Below are 22,271 nucleotides of genomic sequence, written 5' to 3' on the forward strand. Positions count from 1 at the left end.
GGTGCCAGCGGCACCCTAAATTCCTTCAACATGGCCACCAGCTGACTCTGGGCCAAAGCGCAGGCATCTGAGGACGCGGGGCCCATCACCATGAAATCGTCTAAGTAATGCACCACATCTGTACATCCTGACTTTTCCAAAAACACCCATTGCAGCATGGAGCTAAAGGTCTCAAAGTACTTGCAAGAAACTGCACAACCCATAGGCATACATTTGTCGTAATAAAATTGCTGTTGGACATGAAAGCCTAGCAGAAGGTAATCTTCGGGATGCACCGGCAACAAGCGGAATGCTGACTCAATATCGATTTTCGCTAGCAACGCCCCCCGGCCTAGCTCCTTCACTTTCTGAATGGCGGCATCGAAGGACGAATATATCTACGTAGGCACCTTTCCAAATCTTCTCTCGCATTTCCATACTCACATGCGTAGCTAACATCACTGTGTCAAAAAACACAAGAGGGAGGTAGAGCAAAGGGTTGGATTCTTGCTCCACAATGATACTTAAATAAACACAAAGAATCCAACACAGAGGGAGGGAAGGGGGAGGAGTGATCAACAAATGTTGAAGCACTCAGTGTTCTGTAAAATACCCCTCACACACCAAAAGGCCACTTGGTGTCATGCTCCATCATCGGGGTCTTCGCACCCCTCTATCAGGATGCGGCGTGCTGCGACCTACGACTACGCGGGAGCACTTATAGAAATGACTATGTGTGGTGTGAGGTGTGTGGGGTATGTTGTTATAAGTGAGTGGTGGGATGTGGTGAAAGGTTAAAAAGTACCTGGCACATGAGTATAAAAGAAAAAAACTTTTATTCTGAACTCTGGCTGGTACTGTTAAAAAAAAGTACAGTGTGAGGTCGAATCTGTTATGTTAAAGAACAGGACCTCTGGTGTGCGTTGTCGACATGTTTCGGAGACAAGCTCCTTCTTCAGGACGGGGGCACAACCTCCTCATCTTACTCACGTCTTTTTAATAAAAAATGTGTATTTACAAAAAAGTGAAATATATAGGCTAAGTGTGCCTACAGCGGTCTGTTACAAGTACAATGACCTGTAGAAAGACGAAAAAGAACAACTGATGGTTACCCATGTAGCGGGTAGTTCAAGCAGGTGCAGTCACCTGGAACCTCACCATATGCTTGTAGTAAGCCTGTTAAAAGGAAAGGTACTCACAACACAAACAACATAAAACACAAAAGGTACTAGGAGTTACTGTTAGTTGTAGTCATACTTGTGAAGCTTGCTTGTTGGCTTCATGAGCAGAAATTGGACGTCAGGGGTGTTGCTTGATTTGCAATCTGTAGTGAGGAATGATGCAGGTTTTAATAAATCATTCTCACTTACTTAGGAGGGAGAGTTCAGATGGTCGTTTTTCAGTTGTTATTCTGCATGATACTCACATTAACAGGACGCTATGATCACCGTCTTACCCCTCGCGCTGCTCCGCTGGTGTGAGGCGGTAGTGTGGTTTATGCTATTAATACCCTGTGTGACAATTGGGAGGAAGCATCTATATGTCCTTAAAGGGGTGTTCCGCCATTAAGTATGAGCCCATGTATGGAGCATCCGCTCCTTAGCCATACATAGCCCTCGTATGTCTGACGCGGGCTTACACGGGACCAGCGTCTGTACAAGCGAGTGTTCGTCTGTTGTGCGTGCGCATAGATATCTGTCTTTCCTTCGCGCATGCGTTTTGAGCACAGGTGCATCTTGCGGGACGCTGACGTGTAGCGCACGCGTGTTAGTTCCATCTGTGTCTTGTTAGAGAAACCTGGAGATGGAATACTTCTTAATGAGAAGGCTCGGCAGTGGGGATTGGTAAACATATGTATTGACTACACCAACCACAGATGTAGGGAGTACGCTACAACAGAGGATTGTTATAGGGTGCAAGCAATGAAAGATTCAGAAGTTAGTGATGGGCATATGGACACTACATCAGTGTGTCCTGTATTTATAATGGTCCCCTTTTAGTTGGACAATTGGCTCCAGGGCACCTCATCATTAAGCCCTATTAGGTGGGTACCAAGTCTGAACACCCATCTTTGTTCCTTTTGAAAAAGGCCGGCATCTGAAGGTAGGTGTTCTATAATTGTCCACTTGAGGTCATTCACGCAATGTTGTGCAGTCAAAAAATGTGTGGCCATTTTAGTTGTGCTTTTTTTGCAGCGCACATTGCTCTTGTGCTCATTCATTCTTGTTTTCATGGCCCTTGTGGTCATACCCACATACTCAAGGTTGCAGGGGCATTTTATAAGATAGACCACGTTTTTGGAGTTACAGTTAGAAAATCTCCTTTGCTCCCAGGTGGTTCCATTGCGGAAGGTAAGTTTTGTGCTTTTTTCTGTCAAGTGGCAGCTGCTGCAATTGCCGCAAGGGAAGTGACCTTGGATGCCTATAGATGGTTGTAAGGCAATTGTCGTCGGTTTCGGTCTGGTGTGTACCAGCATGTGTCTGAGGTTGCGTCCCCTGCGGTGAGCAAACAACGGTTTTTCCAGGTTCAGTTTGCCCCATGTTAGAATCCTAGGATTGGTGTCACTACAACGCATGATTTTACATCGCATGCCTTTACAACGCGGTTTTTACCACGCAGTCCATTACAACGCATAATGCTTTTAGGAGCTGGATAGTGAATTATTTAATTTACTATTCCAACTCCAGTCCAAATGGATAGCAGGGAAGGTGTTGGATAGTAAATTAAATATATTCCCTATCCTAGAGCGCCCCCCAGCGCAATACGTTGTAATGGTATGCGTTGTAATGGTTGCGATGTAATGGTAGTGCGTTGTAAAAAATGCGTTGTAAGTGATGTTCCCCGAATCCTACAATGTTTGTTGACAATTTTGGATACCTCCTTGGACATGGTGTTAAATGTCGTCACACATATTGGTCGTTTGTTCTCATTTGGTTCTTTAATTCGCTCCTCTAATAATGTCTCTCTGTTGTTGTTCTTAGCCCTCTTCATTGCTTTATCAATGATTCTAGTGGGGTATTCTCGTTGTTTCAATTTTTCTCTCAAGTCATTGGCCTGCTGTTTGAAATTGGACACATCTGTGCAGTTACGCCTGAGGCGTAGAAATTGTCCATACGGCAGATTTTCTCGAAGGTGCCTGGGGTGAAAACTGTTGTATCTTAACAAGCAGTTTCTGGATGTCGGCTTAAAATGGGTAGTGGTTTTCAAAACTCCTTCGTCTGCATAGATATTCAGATCCAAAAACACCAATGTGTGGTCCGAAATTGTACTCGTGAAGTTCAAAAAGGCGTTTTGGTTATTCAACCAAGTTTGGAAATTTTCCGCAGATTGTCGCTCACCCTCCCAGATGACCAGGACGTCATCTATGTACCTCCTCCAGCATTTTATATTTGATCTGTATGGATTCTGGTCATGGAGAATCTTGGTGGTCTCGAGATGGTGTACATAGAGCCCGGCCAGGCTCGGAGCAAAAGTACTGCCCATGCTGGTCCCATGGCACTGCTGATAAATCGTGGTTTTGTACTGAAACTCCTTGTGCCTTGCTCCCAATAGAGCTACTAGCTTTTGAAAAAGCTCTCATGACAGAAGTTAACAAACTGGATGTGTCCTCCACACGAATATTCCATAACACGACAAGGGAAGAACAACAAGCCTTTAAAGCCCTATCTGAAGATACAAGTACCATCATAAAATCAGCAGATAAGGGGGGAGCAATTGTCTTGCAAACGACTGAAGCTTATGACAACGAGTGCATGAGACTGCTGTCGGATAGACGCAACTACATGATCCTAAAACAGGACCCTACAGAGAGCCTCAGGATAAAAATCGGGGGCATGATCGAAGAAGGCCTGGCACATGATTGGTTGAGCAAGAAGGAAGGGGAATTTTTGGAGCAGAAAAAACCTCGCATCCCCTACTTCCATTGCATCCCGAAGATCCATAAGAACCTCACCAATCCTCCAGGGAGACCGATAGTATCGGGTATCGGCTCAATTTTGGAACCCCTGTCTAAATTTGCTGACGCCTTTCTGCGACCAATGGTACAATCGACAAACACTTACCTGAAAGACACAAAAGCTGTCTTACAACTCCTGCAAGAAACAACATTTGACTCAAAAACCCAACTTCTCATCAGTCTAGACATAGAAAGTCTCTATACCAGCCTTCCTCACGACGAAACACTCGTGATCATCGAAGAAGTCCTATTTTCCGCACAATGGAAGTATCAGACACCACGAGGGCTAGTTCTGGAATGCATCTCTTTGGCTTTGCAAAAAAACTTTTTTCAGTACAAAACCATGATTTATCAGCAGTGCCATGGGACCAGCATGGGCAGTACTTTTGCTCCGAGCCTGGCCGGGGTCTATGCACACCATCTCGAGACCACCAAGATTCTCCATGACCAGAATCCATACAGATCAAATATAAAATGCTGGAGGAGGTACGTAGATGACGTCCTGGTCATCTGGGAGGGTGACCGACAATCTGCAGAAAATTGCCAAACTTGGTTGAATAACCAAAACGCCTTTTTGAACTTCACGAGTACAATTTCGGACCACACATTGGTGTTTTTGGATCTGAATATCTACGCAGACGAAGGAGTTTTGAAAACCACTACCCATTTTAAGCCGACATCCAGAAACTGCTTGTTAAGATATGACAGTTTTCACCCCAGGCACCTTCGAGAAAATCTGCCGTATGGACAATTTCTACGCCTCAGGCGTAACTGCACAGATGTGTCTAATTTCAAACAGCAGGCCATTGACTTGAGAGAAAAATTGAAACAACGAGAATACCCCACTAGAATCATTGATAAAGCAATGAAGAGGGCTAAGAACAACAACAGAGAGACATTATTAGAGGAGCGAATTAAAGAACAAACACTGGAGGATTCTAACATGTGGCAAACTGAACCTGTAAAACCGTTGTTTGCTCACCGCAGGGGACGCAACCTCAGAGACATGCTGATACACACCAGACCGAAACCGACGACAATTGCCTTACAACCATCTATAGGCATCCAAGGTCACTTCCCTTGCAGCAATTGCAGCAGCTGCCACTTGACAGAAAAAAGCACAAAACTTACCTTCCGCAATGGAACCACCTGGAAGCAAAGGAGACTTTCTAACTGTAACTCCAAAAACGTGGTCTACCTTATAAAATGCCCCTGCAACCTTGAGTATGTGGGTATGACCACAAGGGCCAAGAAAACAAGAATGAATGACCACAAGAGCAATGTGCGCTGCAAAAAAAGCACAACTAAAATGGCCACACATTTTTTGACTGCACAACATTGCGTGAATGACCTCAAGTGGACAATTATAGAACAACTACCTTCAGATGCCGGCCTTTTTCAAAAGGAACAAAGATGGGTGTTCAGACTTGGTACCCACCTAATAGGGCTTAATGATGAGGTGCCCTGGAGCCAATTGTCCAACTAAAAGGGGACCATTATAAACACAGGACACACTGATGTAGTGTCCAGATGCCCATCACTAACTTCTGAATCTTTCATTGCTTGCACCCTATAACAATCCTCTGTTGTTGCGTACTCCCTACATCTGTGGTTGGTGTAGTCAATACATATGTTTACCAATCCCCACTGCCAAGCCTTCTCATTAAGAAGTATTCCATCTCCAGCTTTCTCTAACAAGACACAGATGGAACTAACACGCGTGCGCTACACGTCAGCGTCCCGCAAGATGCACCTGTGCTCAAAACGCATGCGCGAAGGAAAGACAGATATCTATGCGCATGCACAACAGACGAACACTCGCTTGTACAGACGCTCGTGTAAGCCCGCGTAAGACATACGAGGGCTATGTATGGCTAAGGAGCGGATGCTCCATACATGGGCACATACTTAATGGCGGAACACCCCTATAAGGACATATAGATGCTTCCGCCCAATTGTCACACAGGGTATAAATAGCATAAACCACACTACCGCCTCACACCAGCGGAGCAGCAAGAGGGGTAAGACGGTGATCATAGCGTCCTGTTAATGTGAGTTTCATGCAGAATAACAACTGAAAAATGACCATCTGAACTCTCCCTCCTAAGTAAGTGAGAATGATTTATTAAAACCTGCATCATTCCTCACTACAGATTGCAAATCAAGCAACACCCCTGACGTCCAATTTCTGCTCATGAAGCCAACAAGCAAGCTTCACAAGTATGACTACAACTAACAGTAACTCCTAGTACCTTTTGTGTTTTATGTTGTTTGTGTTATGAGTACCTTTCCTTTTAACAGGCTTACTACCAGCATATGGTGAGGTTCCAGGTGACTGCACCTGCTTGAACTACCCGCTACATGGGTAACCATCAGTTGTTCTTTTTTGTCTTTCTACAGGTCATTGTACTTGTAGCAGACCGCTATAGGCACACTTAGCCTATATATTTTACTTTTTTGTAAATACACATTTTTTATTAAAAAGACGTGAGTAAGGTGGGGAGGTTGTGCCCCGTCCTGAAGAAGGAGCTTGTCTCCGAAACATGTCGACAACGCACACCAGAGGTCCTGTTCTTTAACATAACAGATTCAACCTCACACTGCACTTCTTTTTAACAGTACCAGCCAGAGTTCAGAATAAAAAGTTTTATTCTTTTATACTCATGTGCCAGGTACTTTTTAACCTTTCACCACATCCCACCACTCACTTATATCAACATACCCCACACACCTCACACCACACATAGTCATTTCTATAAGTGCTCCCGCGTAGTCGTAGGTCGCAGCACGCCGCATCCCGATAGAGGGGTGCGAAGACCCCGATGATGAAGCATGACACCAAGGGGCCTTTTGGTGTGTGAGGGGTATTTTACAGAACACTGAGTGCTTCAACATTTGTTGATCACTCCTCCCCCTTCCCTCCCTCTGTGTTGGATTCTTTGTGTTTATTTTAGCTAACATCCCTGACTGAGACAACACGTTCCCCTGACTAGTTCCCACCTCGCTGCTCCTCAGTGTAGCATCGCCAGGCTTACCTCCTGTAGATGGCCCCGCTATCGCTGTCGCGGGGGGCTGGGCTCCAATCCCTACACTGGGCAACGCTTTGCGCGACTCGTCTAAGAGCGCCAACTGCCTCTGAATATCCTGCAGCGCGCCCTGTTCTGTGGCCTCCGGGGGCACCCACGGTGCCGCCGCCCCAGCGCTCACTCTCTCTAATACTTTCTCCGGGCTGATAATTGGCCTACTAATGTGGAAACTGAGGTTGAAGCTATCCAACGGATCGCCAGCGGCTGCCACTGCGGCCACCGGCTGCGGTGGGAGTGGGGCCGGAGAGATCATGACTAATGGTACTGTGCCTCCCGGAGCCAATGCCTTCAGTGCCTCCCTAAACTCAGAGAGAACTGAACCCACTGGGTCTACTGGCGTGGCCACATTCGGCATGGGATCAGAAGGGAAAACCCGCTCTGCATCTAACGGAGGTGTGGGGACGGGACCTACTGATCCCTCGTCCCTTTTCCCCCTGGCAGGGCTAGGCCTACTCTTCGCCCCTTTCCTTTTAGGCTGCGCCTTGGCCTTCTTCTTTACTGGTGGACAAGCGGCCTTCGGTGGCAGCCCCTGCGCGGCCGCTCCACTACCTCGGGCTGCTCCCCCGGGAAGAATCGCTCTCGTCCCCGCTATCGGGAGCCTCCTTGCTCAACTTCTTTAGCAGCAATTTCATAATCTGCGCTAATTCAGGTTCAGACTCCTTTCGCTTTTGTCCTCCCTTTTTTGGCGCCATGCTAACTATATCGCGCTTCGCACTACCTTACTATAGCACCTAACGCGCCCGAGTTCCCTGTTCCTGCACCCCTAAGCACCGTTCACGCCGCCCGGCAGGAGCCCGCACCATGAGGATCCCCGCACACAGCCGTAAGCCCCGTAAGGCAGCGACACTCCAATCCCTTCCCAGCACCCACCGTGACTCACGGCTGCCCACGAGGCCCCCCGAGGCACTCGACCCCTTACCTGGCTACACAAACGATGCTCGGTCCTTCTGCTTCTGGAGTTTCGGGAAGCCGGCATGGATCACGAGAATGGCCAGGTGCCGGCGTGAGCAGTCAGGTATCCAGGAGTGATAGCGGAAACAGAGACCCCAGTCACAGGGAGATGACCCTAAATAGGCCCAGAGGCTCCACCCCCCTGACCCTCGGGTCACGCGATATAGCCGAAGCGGAAATGGGTCAGCCGGACGCCGATTGGGCCGTCCGCCCGACCAACCACCAGAGACCAGGAGCGGGCGGGGTCCAGAGAGGCCGGGTCCTAAGTGCACGCGTCGTGATTCTCCACGCTTGTCAAGGTGATTGTTTAAGAGAGTAAATATGTGTAAGTTTCCTTAGAAGTAAGGTGGTAGTGTGTTTATATCTGTATATGCAAATAAATGGATGTTTATGTTTATTTGCATGTGTGAGTGTGTGTGTGAGTAACTTTTTGATGACTGTCGGTGTGTAACAGGATGTATAGGGGTATCACTACATATGATGAGTGAGTATATGTATGAGTGACTATATAAAACTGTTGGTGAATGTGTACATAGATTGTGGAATTACTGAATTGGTTGTTGTAACTGGTATGGGTATATCCACTTTTTTGAAAATGTTAGTTTCTATTTTTGAATATGTGTTTCAAGGGTTACTTTACAGTGAAAGGAGGTCTGTCACTCTGTCACAAGGATGGTGTCATCAGTGATGTCATGAGTGATGTCATTGACCATGTCATGAGTGATGTAATATGTGATGTCATCAGCAGTGCATTACATGCGCAAGTTATAGTGAGCGAAAATAACAAGGACCCCCTGTTTATGTAACAGAATATGTTATACAGGGAAATTAGACAGTATGAAAAACGGCATCAAAATTGATATCACCAGGGAGAGAACAACATGTGGAAGGCACAACAATCAATTAAAAAGTAAAAAATGTTGTTTTTTTATTAAGTATATATACTCCGAATAAAAACATTCAAATACAAAAACAAATACATTCAACCTATTCTAATCATAAAGAACAATAATTGACATACAAGGTAAAATTATCAATAACACAATTAATTGTAAGTTCATAAAACAGTGGCAAATAAATGTAATCTTCGACGCGCGTTTCGGCGCCATATCAATGAAGAGCCGTTCCGCTTTATAAGTGGTTGCATGCCTTAGGTAAGATTCCTGCACACATTCAGCCATGATACTGTGGTGGTCATCCAGTTACCACGTGTGCTCAAGTAATCGTTTGGTCACTCTTTTATATCTATTTTCATTTATAGCACTGATATCGATTGGTTGCCGTTTTAAACATTTTCCTTCATACACTGAATTGACCAACATTAGGTAAGAATTTTACATCCAAAGATTGCCACAACTGTATCATGTCTATAGATGATTTCAATTTAATATCAGACAGGCATTTAATGTTTATCCATTTTTGCTGTTTAGTATTTTGGTTGGATGGTTTAGTATAACGAAAAGGAACTAAACCCCACATCCGTCCTCACGATTAGGAACGGAGCGTTCTCCTGTGTTCCAGCCATCATTTGGAACTACGTAGTATTTTCAACTTTTTGGTAAGGACTCTGTGTCAATAATCATGCTTTAAACAGTAAACATCATTGAGAATACCTAGTAAACACCAAGAACTCTGAATGATTAGAATAAAGATAGCACTCTACCACACCAATCAGGGCGGCCTGTTAGTAGTGTCCCCCAGGAGATATATTTTTACTTGCAATAACGACACCCCTGTTTTCTGCTTAGATATTGTTATAGATATCCGGCCTTGAATACCATGCCCCTCAATTACCATGACTTGCATAAGACATTAGAATTGAGTTAAAGGTCCCACCATCTTCTAAGACCTTGACATGTATAATTACACCACTGCTCAAATATAATAAATTATAGTTTGTACCTTTTGTAGCTCTATAGTTCGGCTACTCAAGTAGGGAGTCCCTTCAATATGTAAGGCAGTTTATAATATTGTGATGTATATGTAATAAGTTTTGTTGAGAGGCGAGTAGGTCTTTCTTAATGATGATTTCAATTTGCTTCATATATGTCTTTCAGATTTTATATGTGACTCCTGAAGAAGGCGTTCTTGTTAATACGCCGAAACGCGCGTCGAAGATTACATTTGTTTGCCACTGTTTTATGAACTTACAATTAATTGTGTTATTGATAATTTTACCTTGTATGTCAATTATTGTTCTTTATGATTAGAATAGGTTGAATGTATTTGTTTTTGTATTTGAATGTTTTTATTCGGAGTATATATACTTAATAAAAAAACAAAATTTTGTACTTTTTAATTGATTGTTGTGCCTTCCACATGTTGTTCTCTCCCTGGTGATATCAATTTTGATGCCTTTTTTCATACTGTCCAAGTTATAGTGAGTCCAGCTAACTATAACGTGGAATTTCATTGGTTTTATGTCAGTAAAATTTCCAGCTAACTATAACTGGTGTGAAACCTATGGTTTTTTCAGTGAATTTCTTAGGTTTTTTAAATGCTAATTCCTAACTATAACTGGTGTGAAACCTATGGTTTTTTCAGTGAATTTCAAAGGTTTTTTTAATGCTAATTCCTAACTATAACTGGTGTGAAACCTTTGGTTTTTTCTGTGAATTTCATAGGTTTTTTAACTGCTAATTTTTAACTTTTTATAGGGCTTTATTCCTATGTACTTTTTAGTGAATTTCTAAGGTTATTTTTTCGCAAATGTCTTTAGCTGAGAAAGGTATGTTTTTCTAAAAATGAACCCTATATTGTATATTAAGACAATATTTTTGTTGAAAAATAGTTTTTTTTTTTCATATTTGACCCTGGTGCGCTCCCGGTGCGCGTACCGGTGAACGCCCCGGTGCGCGTACCGGGGTGCGTCCCATCAGCGCACCAAAAAAAAAAATAAAAAAAATAATGAAAGAGTGAGCATGAGGAATGGGGACAGAGAGAGTGGTGTTAAGAGAAAGAGAGCTACAGAGAGGAACACAGAGGAACACAGAGGGACTGTGTAATAGATAGCAAGACAGAGAAAAGGTGTAAGAGAAAATAACTGAGAAAAAGAAAATGAATAAGGGAGCAAAAGAAGAGAAGAAAGAGGAAGAAGACTAAAGCAGAGGTTCTGGGAAAATGTGAATGGGTGAGTTAAGTATGGGGAATGACAGATAGTGACAGAAGCAGAGAAAAAAAACAGTAGTGACGGAGGGAAAGAAAATAGCAGTGAAAGAGGGTGGATAAAAGTGAATAAGGGTAATACATAGGGAGTGACAGAGAGAAAGAAGAAAGAGAGTAAAGGAAGGAGTGTCAGAAAGGGACTAAGTGAACTAGTAAAAAAGGTAAGTGAAGGAGTGTTGATAAGCAGAGGTCCTGAAAGAAGTTGAATGTGGTAGGAAGTAAACATGGAGCATAAGAATAAGTGAGGGAAGCAAAGTACGGAAACAAGGGTGAGGTAGGGTGAGAGAAAAGTAGTGAGGTTAAAGCAAAGGGTGATAACAAACAACATTTTGTAAACACACTTACCATATAAATAATGAAAACTTACTTGTATCAGTGAAAGACAAAAGAAAAAACACGTTATAATTAGTAAAAAATATATATTAAAATAGAAGAAACAGGTCAAGAGGTAAAAAATCAAAAAAAGTGTACTAAGAAATAAAGCAAAAGTGAAGGATAGAAAAACAGAAATAAAGTAATGTAGAAAGAGAAAAAAGAAGGAAAAAGAAATAGAAAGAGAACAAATTACTGAAGGTAAGTAAGATACTAAAAGAATGTGAGATACCAAAACGAAATCAGGAAAGATAAGAAAGTAAAAGGAAAATGAGTGAAAAGGAGAGAAGTCTGAATGAGGAACTATTAATAAAAAAGAGGAATAGAGGATGACTGAGAGTGAGTGAAGGGGAGTCACAGAGTGAAGGGATGAAGGGAATGAGGTTAATATAGAACGATGGATGAAAAAGGAGTGAGAGTGTAAGTATACAGAAAAACAAAGAGAAAGACTAAGTGAACTACAGTACAATGAGTGCGAAAGAAAAAAAAAGGAGAAAAAGAAAGAAAGAGAGGGGAAGAAAACTAAAGCAGTGGTACTGAGAGAATGTGTAAAAGATAAAAAGTGGTGGAAGGAAGAGAGGAAATGCCGACAGTTCAAATTGGATTGAGAAGTTGTGAATGAAGTGCAGTAAAGGAACAGCGATGAAACAAAGTTAAAAAAGGCAGTGTAAATGAGTAAAGAGAGGTAAATACGGGTGAAAAAGGAAAATGAGTGTGAGACAATGTGAATACAATATAAATTACACAATGCAAACTATAGAATAACTTCTACAATACCGGCGCCACAAGACAATCATAAATGAGACCCAAATATAAATACCAAAAATCGTTTTTTGAATAACATTTCAAAAACACAGGGCAGAACCTATGTACAAGCACTGAATTTAACTTTCGAAACCTCACTGTTTCGCAAAATACAAATCCTCTACCTTGTAAATGTTGATATCAAGCATTATCAAAAAGCAGAACACAAACCAAGAGCAAAGAAACTCAAAGCCTTATTTATGAAGACCTTGCGCCAGAAGAGCGTCACTTATTTCCCATGTTTAAAGTGATGCACCGGTTGCACAAGGCAATCATAAATAAGGGCCACATGAAAATACCATTCATTTGCACCCAAAATCGTTTTTTGAATAACATTTAAAAAACACTGCCCAGAACCTATGTACAAGCACTGAATTTCACTTTTGAAACATCACTGTTTCCCAAAATACAAATCCTCTACCTTGCAAATGTTGGTATCAAGCATTATCAAAAAGCAGAACACAAACTAAAAGCAAAGAAACTCAGGGCCTTCTTTCTGAAGCCCTTTCGCCACAAGAGAGTCACTTTTTTCCCATGTTTAAAGTGATGCACTGGCTGCACAAGGCAATCATAAATAAGGGCCAAATGAAAATACCATTGATTTGCACCCAAAATCGTTTTTTGAATAACATTTAAAAAACACAGGGCAGAACCTATGTACAAGCACAGAATTTCACTTTTGAAACATCACTGTTTCCCAAAATACAAATCCTCTACCTTGCAAATGTTGATATCAAGCATTATCAAAAAGCAGAACACAAACTAAAAGCAAAGAAACTCAGGGCCTTCTTTATGAAGGCCTTGCGCCACAAGAGAGTCCCATGTTTAAAGTGATGCACCGGCTGCACAAGGCAATCATAAATAAGCGCCAAATGAAAATACCATTGATTTGCACCCAAAAACGTTTTTTTGAATAACATTTTAGAAACACTGCGCAGAACCCATGTACAGGCATTTAATTTCACTACTGAAACTTAACTATCTGCTTCCAAATATTCTCCATAGAGCAAACAAGTCTCTATCTAAATTAAATAAATCATTACTTACCTTTACAAAAGCTTTTGGAGATTGAAAACAGTGTCAGACACACACACCAATTTTTCTTTAGCAGAGCAAAAGGTGTCCACTCAGTACACTGAAACCAAGACTGGCATAGAAAATCTCTAACTTTGCACACATATGCCTTATTTCTACCAATCAAATGTCTTCCCTCACTATTTTCAAACCAACACCCTTCCCCCTCTCAGATCTTTCTATCTGTTACCATAGCAACTCCCTCCTAACTGAACTCTCAGGTTCAAAAGTTTATTCTACAATGTTGCAAATTAAGTCAACAAGGATGTTTGACCTCTCAATACACCAGCTTATCCAGGGCATTATTGCTTTTAGTGACTTTTTCTTAACCATTCAAATTGCTTCTTTCACACAACACAACCATGCACCCTAACTTTCAGTTTTCAACTATCTGAATCCACCAATCATTGCTTGTGATTCAACAGCAGGGAAACTCCACAATTATTTTGTTGTAAACTCCTACTGTTCCAACTGCCATTTCATTCCCACACTTCATCTGACTGCACCAGAACCTTCTCACATCATGCATTCTGTATGGATTATTGGACATAGCTACATCCACTGGGCTCAAAGGTATGCAGCAAGCAGAAATTATCACAACCTTGATTTATCAAATCTGGAAATCAAGTGGATTGGCCAGAGAGGATTGAGATGAGGGGAATAGAATATTCCTCCTGAATTTAAGACTGTGCATTGGAACCTACTTGTAGGTACCTAAATCAACCACAGAACCCAAAAGCTCTTTTCAGAGCTATCCTACCTCTGATCATTCAAAAAGTTTATCTTTTTCTAACTTTTTTCACTATTTTTCACCAAAGTACGCTTCCTGGTACGCGCACCGGTGCGCGTACCGGGCGCTCCCCCCGCGGAAAATTCAAGATTTTTTTTTTTTAGCCTTTATGAGCCTCCTAAGCCCCCCTCAGAAAACCTAGAGTGTCAGGAAGTGTCTACCGTGCCCCTTTCTACCCATTCCGAACATTGTTTGCCCTCCATCTTGTGTCTCAATTGTAAAGAAACACAAAATGGAGGACTCCCGTAACGCTGCCAGTGCGCGTACCAGAGCGCGCACCGGTAAGCGCTCCATAAAAAAAGGTGGGAAAGTAATTTACAGAAAAACCACTGGAGACACTTTCATCAAATATAGAATAGGCCCTACTACATAGCAGTCCCTACCATTTGCCCAAATTTGGTGGAATTCCATTGAGACATTTAGGCTACAGGCCTGTCTAAATATCCTGAGGTAAATTACATGACCAAAACACATATGAAGTTTTAGAATTTACAGCCAATTAAAAAGTTTCTTTCATTTTCTATGATTATTTCCTGACATTTGATTGGTTATGTACATGAATAAATAAAAAAAAGAGAAGGAAACACAGCCATTTTGACTGCTGCTTCCTGAAGTTCATTTGAAAACAAATAACACTGGCAACTTCAACTGCTTTCTCAAAGGTAAGTTGTTATTTTGGAAAGTGAAGTATGTTGTGCACTTTAAGTTAATTTGAGAAAAAATATTCTGTTAGTTATATACTATCCCTCTGTAATAGTTATAGATTGAGATAGGCTTCTCTGTTATAGTTATGGATTGAGTTAGGCTTCCCTTATATTATTATAAATTTACTTAGGCTTCATCACATACTCTTTGTTATATTTCAAATTCCAACCTGATACCATACACTGCCCAAAGATAACTTCACTGATAAAAAATCCAAACTACATGTCTGAACTTAAACCCAACAGTGCCCTATCTCTACTGATATAAATATTTTTTATGCAATTTACAGCAACAAAATGGAAGGAGAAAATAATATTTCTTTTGAAATTGTTTTGGACAACAACCATGATTGAAAAAATGCTGAAAATGATAACATTGACTTTATGGATGAGTCTCTGGACCTTGAATTACTTGAGTGTTTGGAATCAATGGAAACACAGAATGTAAATGAGGAGATTCCAGACAATATATTATTAGAAGTTTTATTAAATTATGAAAAAGAATCAGAAGAATAAATTTATATTTAATTATCAAAAATTGTTCGAGCCAATATTCCTTTTTATATGTAATTCATCAAGTAGATCAAAAATGTTTAAAATATAAAGTGAGGCTTATAGTATACTGTGAAACTTTTTTGTGTTACATAGAAAGTTTGCTCATAGTTACTTCCTTTCTCCCACTATATTATCTCCAATGCTTATTTAACATCTCTTTTTCATCTCCTGCCTCAATGTTGTTTCTGCTTTCCTGACAGACTACGCTATGGATTCCATATACCACAATAACTTCTGTAACAACATGCAAGATATCTACAAAGGAAACAGTGTATATTAAATTATAGACTCTGCATTGATACCTACATGTTGGTACTTAAATAAAAAAATAAAAAAACAACAAAAAGAACAATTAATAAACATACAATTTTTAAAAGTGATTTTTTCCCCATAGTACGCTCCCAGGAGGGCTCCCCGGTGCGCGTACCGGGCGCTCCCCCGCGAAAATCGAAAAAAGAAAAAAGTTTTTAGAGACCCCGCGCAGGCCCTTTAATGGCCCCCACATCAAACCTAGGGGGTCAGGGGGGGTCTACCCTGCCCCCTTATGGTCAATTCCCCCCTTTGTTTTTGCCACCTCTTGTGTCTCGATTTTACCGAGACACAAGATGGCGGCCACTCCAGACTGTTTAGAATGTTTACAGACACCCGAGAGCCAATCAGCTTTCTGCGCGCAAGTCGCGTGGCGCGCCCTGTGCGCTCTCCGGTGCGCGTACCGGGCGCGCCTATAGATATATATATTTTTTTTAACCTAAATTACTCAAAATCCACTGGAGCACATATCTTGAGACATAGCAAAGGCACATCGGGCTGCCAGTCCCTACAATTTTGCCAAGTTTGTGTAAATCCATTCAGCCGTTCGAGCTAAAAGTGAAATCGACCACCCTATGGAAATTAACATGGGGAAAACGCGTTTTTGGACCCTCCTTTTATCTCGGACTTGACGAATCCCCCCCAAACTTTCAGGGAAGGACCGGAGCTTCGCAAGGCCATTTTGAGGAAATTTTCAGGCAGATTCGTCAACCGGCGCCAAAGTTATTCCAAATAGAATTTTGAGATTTAACATTGAAAAAAATCCTAACTATAACTACCTACTGGCGACCGCCAGTAGGTAATATATATATATATATATATATATATATATATATATATATATATATATATATATATATATAGATAGATAGATAGATAGATAGATAGATAGATAGATAGATAGATAGATAGATAGATAGATAGATAGATACACACACACACACACATATATATATATATTACCTACTGGCGGTCACCAGTAGGTATATATAGTTAGGACCTAGTTACCATAGGAAATCCCCAACATTCTATTGGGAATAACCTTGGCACAGATTGAGGAATCTGCGTGTAATTTTCCTTAAATTTGCTCATCTACACTCTGCTCCTTCCCTGAGAGTTTCGGGGGGATTCGTCAAGCGGGGGCCCAAAGGGGGTCCCAAAACGTGTTTTCCCCATGTTAATTTCCATAGGGACCTTTAGACACGGCTACAGCCCCAATGGCTAAATGGAATTACACCAAACTTGGCAAAATGGTAGGGCCTGGTATGCACATGTGCCTTTGCTATGTTTGGTGAAAATCCCCCCAGTAGTTCTTGAGAAAATGGAATTTTAAATTTTTCAAATGCCATTTTCTAAGGGACCTTTAGACACGCCTACAACCCGAACGGCTGACCGGAATTACACCAAACTTGGCAAAATGGTAGGGACAGGTATGCAGTTGTGCCTTTTCTATATTTGGTGAAATTCTATATGCGCTCACCATACGTGCACCGTACGCGCACGGTACACGTACTGTACGCATACGTGCGCATACCCTTACGTGTGCGAGCGAGTTTCTGATTGGCTGGCAGTTGACTGTCAGCATTCCAAACTGTCCAAACCAGGAAGTGTTGGCCACCATCTTGTTTATCAGGAGAACTGAGGCACAAGGGAGCTCAAAACAAGAGTGGAAAACACGAAAAGGGGGCAGGGTAGAGACCCCCAACCCTCTAGCCCTTCCTTGGGGGTCCCAGAAGGACACCCAAGGGCAAAAAAAAAAAATTGAAAAAATCGAGGGGTACGCACACCGTACTCGTACGGTATGCCTACTGTGCGCGTACCCGGCGATTTAAAAAAAAAAAATCCTAACTATATAATGCCTGAAACCTATGGTCTTTTAAGTGAATTTGCAAGGTTTTTAAAATGCTAATTCCTAACTATATAAGGCATGAAACCTAAACTCCCACGACTGCTGCAAGTCGAAAGGCAGGACACGTACACCAAGTAAGTGCAAGTTATTCTTCTTTATTAGCTGATACTCAGCATGGTAGATGATGCATTTCGCTCATCTAGTGAGCTTGATCACATGACGAGACCTCAGTCCCTCATTGCTTTTAAACACCATCACAATATATATATATATATACTACTATTATAAAGGAAGAACTTTGAACCTTTGAGGCGGGTAAACTCGGGAACCACAGCGCCAATCCACACACCCGATACATCGTGGTAATCGTCAGGGTGTGCGGATGGACATAGGCTATATAAACGTAATAAATATACGTTATTTAAAAAATGTACAGAAAAAAAAGTAGTCCCTTGGAAGAAGCGCCGGCCGCGACGTGCGTGCCCGGCGTGAGGAGAGCGGGGAGGAGCGGCGTCCAGGAGCGTGAGGAGGACCGGCGGACATGGCGCGGGGAGGAGCGGTGAGGAGCGGTGGACAGGCGGTGAGGAGCGGCGGACAGGCGGTGAGGAGCGGCAGACAGGTGGGGAGGAGCAGCGGACTGGCGGGGACGAACGGTGAGCGGCGGATGAGGTAGGTTATTTATTTATTTATTTCGGAGCGGTGAGCGGCGGAAAAATTAAGCAAAATTGAAAATCATGAGTAAGAGGAAGCAAACGGAGCATTACAAAAGTGAGCCAAACGGTGCATTACAGGAGGAAAAAGTAACGTGTGCAGGTTACAAAAGCGTACATCGTGAGCAAGAGGAAGCAAACGGAGCATTACAAAAGTGAGCCAAATGGTGCATTACAGGAGGAAAAAGTTACATGTGCAGGTTACAAAAGCATAGAAAGTAAACATAGAGGTATAGGAGGAAAAAGTGACGTGTGCAGGAAGCAAGAGAAAGCAAACGGAGTGTTAAAAAGTGAGCCAAACGGTGCATTACAGGAGGAAAAAGTTATGTGTGCAGGTTACAAAAGCGTACAAAGTTAACATAGAGGTATAATACTGCAATATATGGAGGAAGGCTCCGGGGGACCCACGGACAACGTCCGGGCGGGCGGGGGCCCTGAAGCCTAATTGCTCCCGGACAACGTCGAGACGGGCTGCTAGTATATATATATATGACCTACTGGCGATCGCCAGTAGGTAGTTACAATTAGAACCTAGGGGCAAATTACCAAGGCAAGCAATATGCAATTATCGCCGCTTTTGCGGGCCGTTTTTGGCCGCAAAGCGGCGATAATTTAATCGCCCTATTAGCAAGCTGTCGCTAACATCAGTTAGCGACAGCTTTTAGGTGATAGCGAGGGCCTGCTTTGCATGTCAGCGATATTTATCGCTAATGACATGCAAAGTGGGAGTACCCAACCTGTTAGCGACTGAAAGCAGTCGCTAACATCGCTATCGCCTATAATCAACGCAGGCGTAGCAATGAAAAGATTTGCGCTAAATGCAAATATTGCTGAAAACTAATGCCCGCTCAGACTCATTCTTAACCTGTATATCCAATGGGAGTTGGATATTCAGGTTAAGACCCTATTGACGTTAATGCTTGAATATCCCTGGTTTTCCAGCGATATTCATTCATTAAACTGCTACCTACGGATATTTTATCGCATTGGAGATAAACGTTTCTAATAGCACGTTATCTCTGCGATACAATCTGGCAATGTACGGCAATAGAAATATTGTCTCTAAGCTTATTTAGTGATAAATATCGCTAGTTCTTGATAATATGCAGCCTAGATTCCATATGAAAAGCATTTTTCTAATAACTTTGGCGTTGTTTGACGAATCTTTCTGAAATCCTCCAAAAAAAGTCTATCCAGGTCAGCTCCTATCCAGAAAGTTTGGGGCTGATTCGTCAAGTGGGGGCTGAGAAAATAGGGGGGTCCCAACATTTTTTTTCTCCCTATGTTAATTTCCTTTGGCCAAGAGCTACAGCCCAATCTGCTAAACGGAATTACCCTGAATTTACCAGAAAGGTAAGGCTTGGTTCAGGAAGCAACCTCTTTTGAAATGGTGTAAATCCATTCAGTTGTGTTTGAGAAATTCAAAAAATAAGAGTGAAAAAATTATTTTCCCCTAGGAAACTTTGTGCAAGTCTACAGCCAAAACTACTGAATGGAATTACCCCAAATGTGGCACGAAAGTAGTGCGAAGGTCAGAAAGCGACCATATTTTTAAATGGTGTAAATCCGTTCAGTAGTTGCTGAGAATTTAGAAAAAAAAGTTTCAATATCTGTGCGGAGCCTAAGTCGCATGCTAGAGCTTCACTGTGATTGGCTGCCAACACGCCACACCAGTAAGTGTAAGCAGCCATCTTGGGGCTCGATAGAAGCGAGTCATCCAAAAACGGAGAAAAAAAGGTAGGAAAACAAGGGAAGGGGGAAGGGTAGAAACACCCTGCTCAAAAAGTATTTAAAAAAAATAAAAAATCGGCGGAATTCACGATGGGGTCTCTTGGGCCCATGGGTTGGCTAGATTCCAGGGGCATTTCTTGGAAAATATTAGCGGGGGCTCGCAGGGGTTGCGGTGGTCCACTGGTGTTCGTGCAGCACTGGGCTTCAGTTATGTTGGGAGGGGGGTTGCGCGGCCCTCATCCTGGAGGCCAGTATGTGCTTAAAACATTGGCGCTGTTTGACGAATCTTTATGAAATTATGCAAAAAGTTTCTCTTTATTTCTATTAGATCCTGTATTGAAAGTTTGGGGGTGAATGGTGTAGGAGGGGCTAAGAAAAAAGGGGGTCCCAAAATGTTTTTTCACCATGCAGTCTTGATACGAAACTTCACAGAAGACTGCAGGTGAAAGTGCTGAACGTAATTACGTCATATTTTATAGGGAGAAAGGTGATGGTCTAAAATGCATGCTTTTGTTTAAAGGGTGTAAATCTGTTCAGAAGTTTTTAGGAAATATAAAATTTTAAAGTTATCGATATTTGAGAATTGGGACATGTGATTGGCTGAGGGGTTACAAGCACAGGCATTCGGCTCATTGGCTGTGAACTGTTGACACCCGGAAGTGTTGGCAGACATTTTGTGATTTACTCTATCCGCTTGCATGTCTCCATATTGAAGCCAGTGGGTCTGCAATTTTACCTCTGCGGGCCACACAGCCATCTGTGTGAGATTTGCATTTCACGCTACCTCTCCTCATATCACTAAGTCACGGCCATGGCTTTAGAAGCCCGTTCGTCGGCTCCCACCTCTTTACGTTTGCAAGCTAGTACGTTGCTGTGGGGCACAGGTGTCCCTTTGCGAGTCTGGGTGCAAACTGCTGATAAGTCACACTATATGAGCATTGAAAAGCTATTTTGTGATTGAGTCCATCACCTCTGTCTGTGAGAGATACCCCTTTCACGCTGCTTCTCCCTACATCAGTAGGTAATGCGCCCTGTTCCTATATCACCAGCGTACCCCCAACAACCTTATTGTGCCCGCAAGTCTGCCTCTGCGAACTAGTGGTGGGCTTGCAGCTGTTCCAGTGGGAGTTCTTGGTGCTGCAGTTGTATCTATGAAGTCAAGACTAGAAATATGACGCAGGTCTCTCTCTGTGAGGTATCCTGTTCATGCTCCCTCTGCCCAACATCACCATTTTGGAGCAATGCCTTTAGAAGCCAGTGCTTTGGCTCGCACCTCTCTACCTTTGCCAGCTACCACGCCTGCTGTGCCTCTACCTCTGTGAGCTACCACGCTGCTGTTCCTTTGGGAGCAGACTGCCCATAGTTCTCCCTTTGTGAGTGGAGCCCACTTGCGACAGCTGTCCCTCCGCGCGCCTGGGTGTGAACTGTTTATAAGTCACACTACATGAGTATTGAAAAGCCATTTTGTGATTCAGTCCATGAGCTGGCATCTGTCCGAGGTATTTCTGAAAACATACCGGAGTTACTTCTTTGAGAGATACCCCTTTCATGCTGCATCTCCCCACATTAGTAGGTAACACACCCTCTTCCCACATCACTAGCATACCCCCAACAACCTTCTTGGACCCGGAAGTGTCCCTGTGGGGTTGGACAAATAAGAATATTAGTCATGCATAGATTTGCATATAAAACATTTTATTTAAACAACAACAACAACAAATAACACTATGTACAGCTGTGGCATGTCATCGCTAGTCCATTTGTGAATCACAGCCTGCAAGACATAAAGAAAGACAAGATGGTGCATCATGTGTCCAGGAAAGGAGATAGAGAGAGAGGGGGGGAGAGAGAGAGAGAAAGAGTGAGAGAGAGGGAAAAGAAATGAGAAAGAATGAGAGAGAGGAAGATAGAGAAAGAGTGTGAGAGAGAAAGAGTAAGATACAAGGAAGAGAGGAAGAGAAACAGTGTGAGAGAGAGGAACACAGAGAGAGAAAGAGTGAAAGAGAAGAAGAGAGACAGAGTGAGCTACAAGGAAGAGAGAAACAGTGCGAGAGAGTGGAAGATATAGAAAGATACACAAAAAGAGAAAGAATGTGATACGAGGAAGAGAGAAAGAGAGAATCAGTGTGAGATGGAGGAAGAGCGAGTGAAAGAGTAAGAGAGAGAAAGAGAGAAAGAGTGAGAGAGAGGAAGCCAGCCAACAAGAGAAAGAGTGACACAGAGAGGAAGACAACGAG

This window comes from Lissotriton vulgaris, chromosome 2_1 (genome assembly GCF_964263255.1).
Source record: "Lissotriton vulgaris chromosome 2_1, aLisVul1.2, whole genome shotgun sequence".
NCBI classification, from domain to species: Eukaryota; Metazoa; Chordata; class Amphibia; order Caudata; family Salamandridae; genus Lissotriton; species Lissotriton vulgaris.